The 7,572-nt window shown below is 40.4% G+C and overlaps 1 long non-coding RNA gene across 1 annotated transcript in view; it reads right to left on the bottom strand.

The window, feature by feature from the left end:
* LOC103926120 overlaps positions 1-4,901 on the bottom strand; it is a 16,347-nt gene extending 11,446 nt beyond the window's left edge. The window contains exons 1-2 of the long non-coding RNA XR_664061.1: positions 4,836-4,901; positions 2,838-2,905 (exon numbers count right to left, since the gene is read on the bottom strand). This is a non-coding gene — a long non-coding RNA (uncharacterized LOC103926120). The remainder of the gene's footprint in view (positions 1-2,837; positions 2,906-4,835) is intronic.
* Between the last annotated feature and the right edge of the window lie 2,671 nt (positions 4,902-7,572).

A 7,572-nucleotide genomic window follows, 5' to 3' on the forward strand; every position in this document is an offset into this window, starting at 1 on the left:
TCATTTTACTGAAATCACTGACACTGCTGTGTCTCTTGTGAAGTAATTACTACCTGTGTAAAATACATATGAAATGTTACTAAATCAAGTCAGCATTTTATACCCACTTGACACTCATATTGCAGTGATGTAAATTACTGCAATATGAGGCATCAGTGATTAAAACTACAGTAGAATAAAAGTCTTGTGTCGGAATCTGATCCCATGTAAGTGTTTTGTACTGTCGTTTTAATGGAACATTGGAAAACTGAAAAATCATTAGTAGTCCTGCCAGTGCTTTAGCATTTAAAAGGTCCTATTTTCCATTTCCCCATAGTCCCTTTATGCTACTCCATTAGTTTAAAAAGGCCATAAAGGGAGCACATTTAGCCACTTGGGAATATTTTCATTTTTGTGTTGCTCTTGCCTTTAGCATAGTAGATATGTTAGGTTGTGGCTGAGGAGAAAGGGTCATGGCTGGCCTGCCTCTCTGTTCCAGCTATTCTTGGTTGCTGGAACAGCTCCTAGGGGCCCCAGGCTGCCAATTGTACTAAAATTGCTGGTAGCCTTAAGACTATTCAAGGAGTAATTAGCTACCAAATGTGGGTAATTGTGACAGAGTCTAGCTAATACTGCTTGTGTCTGAACAGACTAATTAAAGGCTCCACACATGAGAAGAAGAGAAAAAAGCCTCTTTTAAGGAAAAGAATTATTAAAAGAGGAAATTTGATCTATTATTAAAAAAAAAGTTCTGCTCCTTCTAGTACGATCCTAGCAGTTTTTGATAATTAAACTTGGAAAACGAAGTACAACTAGAGTTTTAAAATTAAATACTTTCACTGTGTGACCCTTCATACTCTGCTTTTGATTTCATAAAAGCCATTTTATATTTTTTACAAAAAGGTTGTTCAGTGCAAGAACATTTAAAAATTATTCTTGCCTAAGAAAAATCAGGAGTTCTATTTCTGCTATCAGAGACATTTCTAATTTAAAGAAGCCCAGTTGGAGATATGTCATCATGGGTACGTAAGTTCTGTTTCTCCCTCTGTACAAAATGCAATGGGGAGGAGAAATAATCTTCTGCCGGTCTGACAAGACTACAGTCCTCCACACATCAGTATAGCTGTGTTTGTCGTAATTTGTACCTGTGCTCCTCCCTTCTGCTGCTCCTACAATCAGTAGTTCCATTCCATCCCATTTATATAATGTGTGTCTTCAGTGGTACTTAGATATTTGCTAATACGATCATAAAATCTCACATCTCAGCTAAATTTTCTATGCCTCTAGCTGTGCTGCAAGAAATGGCAGATTTCTTAACTGCAGGAGTCCCATATATAGCTGATTATATCTACTTCTTGGTCTGAAGTAGATCACGGTTAGAAGAGAATAATCAGAAGGAGGCCCTCGCAAGAGCAGCAGATTCAGAAGAAAACAGCTCCCTTTACTTCCTCCTGCCCAGCTAAAACAGATTATTTTAGAAAACATTTCCTTGTGTTCTCAGATGCTGCAGTATCACTAATACCCTCTCAGCTGTTCTTAGGGTGCCATAGCGCTTCCCAGCCACCAGCCAGCCACCTGGCCACCCTCAGCGGTCTCTGTTTCTTTCTCAGACTCAGACCTGTAAAATGTCTCGCAGATATGGCAAACAACTTGCAGTGTCCTGCCTTGTGCTTTAGCCATAGCCACTAAATTTGGGGTGTTCTCTGTCTGTCTTTCTCCTCTTATGCTGATGGGTTGGCTGTAAGTCTAAATTTAAGATGTAGTACTCTGAAATACACAAATCATCTCTTTAAATACAGCAGAATTGCATCAGGCTTGGTAGCTGTTTATGGCTGTAATCAGTGAGTCCCAAGCTGTCCATTAATGACAATTTTGCTAAGAAGATAGGTAGAAAAGTTGTACTTATTTAGAAAGAAAGCCAGTTCCTCTTCTAACTGCAAAGGGGAGCAAGCCATGCTGTCTTGGTCTGTCCAGAGAGCAGAGAACTGTGAACTGACCCACGTATGCAAACACTCTGCAAAGTTCAGATCTGATTGAATTCCAGACATTTTACAGCCAGGAATACAGGTGTAACCTCATTATGGCAGCTGCAATTCCTTTTTTATAGACTGCTTCAAAGAGCAGCTGATACAGCCTAGTCTCCCTGCTTAAATATCTTCTTACTCTATGTTGTGGAAGTGGATTAGAAATAACATATTGCAACTGATGTTCACTCTCCAAAACAAAAGGAAACAAAGCTCCGTTATTGAATGCAGTCTTTAACTAGAACAGGCAGTTTATGATTGTCTTTTCAATACAAATCTGGTGATCAGCAGAGTTTGTGGCTAATACTTGCTCTTTTCTTCTGTATCCTCTCTATTGATTTGCACTTGGGAATTAATGTAAGTGAGGTGTTCTACATTGATGTGAGAGCTCCCGTGGAAATGTGAGGACATGGTAGCTGATTCTCCTGCTCTTTGAACTGAGAGTTTAGCTGACCTGACTGGTGACTCATAAAAAGACTCTTAGGTAAAGAGCAGCAGCGATACTAGTTTAGCAGGACAGTCCAATCTGAAATAGTCTTCAGGTTGCTTTAATTGGTTTTAAGGCTGAGGATGAAAATCCTGTGCATGATGTATGTGGAAAGATGTCAGAAGGCCCGTGACACAGGATTTCAAGAAGACTCCTTGTTTACAGTCTTTATAACAGCAATACATACTTTGTGCTCCTTGGTATTAACAATTGGAAGCATCTTAAAAATGTCATGAGTGCAGCCCAAAGGAGGGGAAAGAAGTAGAAATTGCTCTGTAGCCTCATCACTCTTTTGTACAATTCAGGAAAGAAGAACCAAAAAAATAGGAATGGTGAAATGTCTGTACCTTTTCAAAAAGTCTGACAGATGGTGCTATGGCATGCATCTCTGCTACTTGACCTGGAGGCATTCTGGCTGAGACAGTGAAAAAACAGTCATGTAAGCTACATTTTAGAAATACCTGCCATTGTTCATCATTATTTACATAACTTTGCATAGATGGAAGTAGGGGCTTCTGTGTTAGTAGTACCTTGCAGTAGAAACTGCAGGCTTGATAAAGTAAATTAATGTGTAACACATGCAGCTTCCATCTGGATGCATGAAAAAAAGACCAGACTCTTAAAGTTTTATAAGACAAATCTGTGGTTTGGGTTGGGTTTTTTGTTTTGTTTTGTTTTTAATTGACAGTAATTAGCAGCTCACATGTAAGAAAGCTAAATCTTTCCCCCCCACTACATTCAGATGCAGAGCTGTGTTTCCCATACCTACAATTGGTCATCATGTCATTAAGATGTGTTCTTTCTTTGTTTCTTTTCACACTAAAGGATTAGTGTCATGTTTCCTATCTTGCCCAATGAGCCTGACTACCCTTTTCTCTTCAAGTGGCACAACTTCAAGTACCACAAATGCCTGACCATTTAGTTTACTCCAGCTCTCATCCAAGAGCAAAATGTTAGCCTGATGACCAGAGCACACCTCAGAGAGATCTGTGTTTAACTGCATTTGGCCAAGGAAGGAATTAGGCCAAATTTCCCGCCTGTGACCAAGGACTAATACCATTTTGTAAATCAGCGTGTTATCACCATGGTGTTCTCCCCTGCTAGATCACATCACCATGGTGTTCTCCCCTGCTAGGTCACGTTAGCAGAGGACAATGATCTGTCCTGACTTCCTTCTGGAAATTCTGCATGGTGACACACAAGTAGATGGAACAGAGCATTTACAGCCCTGCACTGAGATTTCCCTCTTGACCCACTGTAGGCAAGTACTTCTTAAGACAGTGGCTTCAAGCAGCTTCCTGATCAGCTCTCTAGTTGCTTTGGATTTCATGCAGGAGGCATGCAGGCATCCACTGTGCCAGGAGTTTAAGCATGAAAATGGATCTCTGGATTCCAGACTCACTCACACCTCGTTAATATCTAACTGAAATGCTACCCAAGACCTCTGTACAAATTGTCACTGAGTTTGAGTGTTCTCTGAGCTGGCTAGCTGTAAGGTAGCTTATGGCTATGTGATGGCATAGTGTTGGTTTACAGCATAGTGCCCTGGCAAGGGAAGAGCAGAAACTTACAGCCAGAGATGGAGGAGAGGAGAGGAGAGGACAGGATGGCTGCTTTCCACAACTGTGCAAACTTAGATTGCCTTAAGCTGCTTGTTAAACCACAGTTACAGTCTTTAGGTAATTCTAGGGAGAAGCATTTTCCTATTCTTAGATTAAATAACATTGCCACTCCAGTTTATCTAAGTAGTGCTGCTACAGAATACTGCTATATTTAGAAATCACTGAACTCGTTAATGCAAGAACAATATATTATGAAAAAGATCACAGTACGCTTCTCCGTTCTATTAGTACTATGAGTTTTGTAATGTATGCTAGACCACTATATTCCTCTTTAATTACCACACACATGAATGTACATCTTCCCTATGTAAATGTGGCATCCGTTTCCATCAATCTTTGTCTCAAGTGTACGTATAAAGACTATTCCCCTGATTTTCAGAGTCACCGTTAGCTCTGAGCTCATCCAGAGGCTCTGAATCATGGATAGGGAAAATGTATACTGGTACATGAAATTAGTGTGCATATTGGTACATACCAGTGCATATTGGTACGTGAAATTAATACCCCACATTGTTCTCCCCACTCCTTTTGAAGGAATCCATTCCCTCATTAGGGTTGGATTGGATGTCTAATGAGGGTGGATTTGTGGCATGCAATCTGCACATTAGCAAGCAGTGCGAGACTCACATTTCCGAGTGAAAAGTACACTGCGTAACACGGTTTCACATCTCACACCTCATTTTCATAAGTTTAAATGAAGAACCAATTCATAAAAAGACATACCTCATTATGAAGCAGTGAGGATCAAAGTCAGGCACGGATAGCTGGGACACAGTACAAGGAGTCTTAGAGCACTGAAGACTAGCAAAATAGGGGTAGGGTTACCTCTGGATCAGGACTTGCTTCGCTGAGCGTGCCTCTGAACTTAATTGGTTAGCTCTGGATACACATTTGCTAGTGGGGAGAGAAGTCTGTGGTTACCAACTTCTGGCTTTGGAATTTGATTATACAAAAATAAAAGCAGGTGTTCTCCAAGATAGAAGGTTTATCAATTTTTTCATCTGTTGTTCAGGAATTGCAAATTATTATTTTTCCTTTCAAATTCCATCTTCCTTCATATTTGCATGTATATTTGCTTTCAACGAGCAAAGTCTGTGTGTGGGGTGTCAGAAATTAAACTCTGAATTGAGTAGAAATAGGTTACAGAACACATGGAAACATGTACTGATAGTCTTTATGCGTTTAAAAAGTTAATCTGAAATCAACACTGAAATGTCAGTAGAGAAGAAATACCTATCAGCATGAGTATACGCAAGCACTTTGGATATGCAGAAAATAATTTGGCACGAGGTTTAGACATTTCAAATGTCAGGGTTGAGCAATGTGAGTACTGTAATCTTGTTACTTCTTCAGAATGGCACACACGAATGCCCAAAGAGAAATCAAAGCCAATTTTCTAAATTTTAAGAATATGCTACTAAAATTTTTGTGTGTCAAAGAAAGTACATGATGTTAATTAAGTGAGGGGAATTCATATTGAATGTCATATGTCACCCACACGTACAGTGTTCCAAGCTGTGCTTAGCCTGTGCTGCGACATAATATACACAGTGGCATTGCACAGAACAGGTGGGAATCCACAGGCCTCAACACACACAAACCAGGCAGTCTTGGCAACATTTTCTCTGATATTTGTCATTTGGCTGTAATAGGACAGATTTGCTATTACACTTTCAGGTGTACAGTAACAGGAACAGATTGGTTACTAATTTGAATGATTTTAGTAGTGCATCCAACGCAAATAAAGCAATTTACCAAACAATCTGTGAGTGAAAAGATTCAGAGCTTTGCATCAGCTTTGTCATTTGTGGATCTAGCAACTAATTGCCTGACAGAGCTTTATTTAAAAGCAATGTTATAGGTATAGATATTTGCTTCATATTTTCTAACTAGAGTAGATTTGAAAAGTTTGACATAGTGGTAGAATAATGAGATTATCCTGCAATTCTTTGGTTTTAGAACTTTAAACAAATATTCTATTTGTAGGAATAAACAGTTTCATATTCAGTGGTTCATCTAGAATAATAAATTAATTACTTAGATTTGCTGTCTGAAGGAGGACCACTCCCAAACAGAGTATGTGTCTTTAAGTAGCTTGAATTGTAACATGTAATTTAGGAGCACTTTAAAAATCTAATTCATGTGAGCCAGTCCACCATTATATATCCAGTATCATATGCGTGTCTGAGGCCTGATAGACCAGTAAGGTAGATGATTCACTTGCTTTGCTTATGTAGGTGGTTAGATTAGTGGTACTAGTAATTCCATAGGCTCTGTCTACATTGTCCTCTGTAATATTAGGATGCTGCCCCACCCAGTTTACTGTCCTAGCTTGGAGCTGGCAGCTTATGGTGCCACCTACCCTGGAAGGAAGTCTGTGACCTAATCTCTGTATGGTGGAAGATTCCCAGTGCAGCAGCTTAGCAAAGGCTTTCTAAATCAGCACTGGTATGAGAAGATTGCTGTTTGGTTGGTCTGGCGTGATTAAAAGCGGACCAACACCTAGTTCCAGAACAAGGTCAGGAAATTAAAGGAGGTCAGAACAAGCCAAGAATAGCAAGTCGTGCTCAGGGGCTTTGCAGGGGGAAGCATTCTTGGCTGAGGTATGATGTTTTCCAGGCGGATTTTAGCAGGGAGGCGCACACCTGTGGCAGGACACTGTATGCAGTGGGGAGAATAGGGAGGGGATCTCATTGCCTAGTGAGAGGTACAGGAGAACCTGATTTGGCACAATTTTGCTTTTAGGCAATGATATATATCAGGCAGGCTCTAGAGCTGCCAGCCCCATTCCTAGTCTCTGACTCAGTTATTCAATATTCTTGTAGCCTGACTTCGTTCCTGCAAGCTCACTGTTTTTGTAATTGTCAGAGGGGTAGGGTGGGAAGTGGGGAGGGAGAGACAGGAGCCTGCAGTGCCAACTGCAGGGCTTCTCTACCAGATGGTATTCCCCCATCTGAGGTCAGGACAGCATATGGCATTCAGGAGCTCTGGCATGCCAGAGACACGTTGCATGCATTTCGTGTCCAGTGATGGGCACCATAATTATTGTAATTGTAAGAGGTGTCATTCCATCCTCTTCCATGGCCTGTGTGATCATCACAGGCAATTAATTCATGGCTATTAGCTCCTGACTTAGAATGGTGTTAAAGTGCATGCATAACTTTAAATGTGGCTGCTAAGTTGGTTTGTTTTGGGCCTTATATCAGGCTTTGTTTGCTTTTCTAAAAAATAACAGGAATTTACCGAATATGGTAGAAAGCAGCAAAATATTGGTGAGATCCAGAGTGGTTTTTCTGCAGGTGTTGTTTTATCCACAGAGAGTTGTACATGGTTAAGAAGTGAATTAGGACCAGAAAGAGGTTGTTAACTGAGACGTGTCTATAGTCTCCTTTCATGTCTTGTTCCAGAAGAGGACTGAAAGCAATAGACAGTAGCACTGAACCTGACCCAGCCTTCCTTC

Source organism: Pygoscelis adeliae, unplaced genomic scaffold (assembly GCF_000699105.1).
Source record: "Pygoscelis adeliae isolate BGI_AS28 unplaced genomic scaffold, ASM69910v1 Scaffold31, whole genome shotgun sequence".
Classification (NCBI taxonomy): Eukaryota; Metazoa; Chordata; class Aves; order Sphenisciformes; family Spheniscidae; genus Pygoscelis; species Pygoscelis adeliae.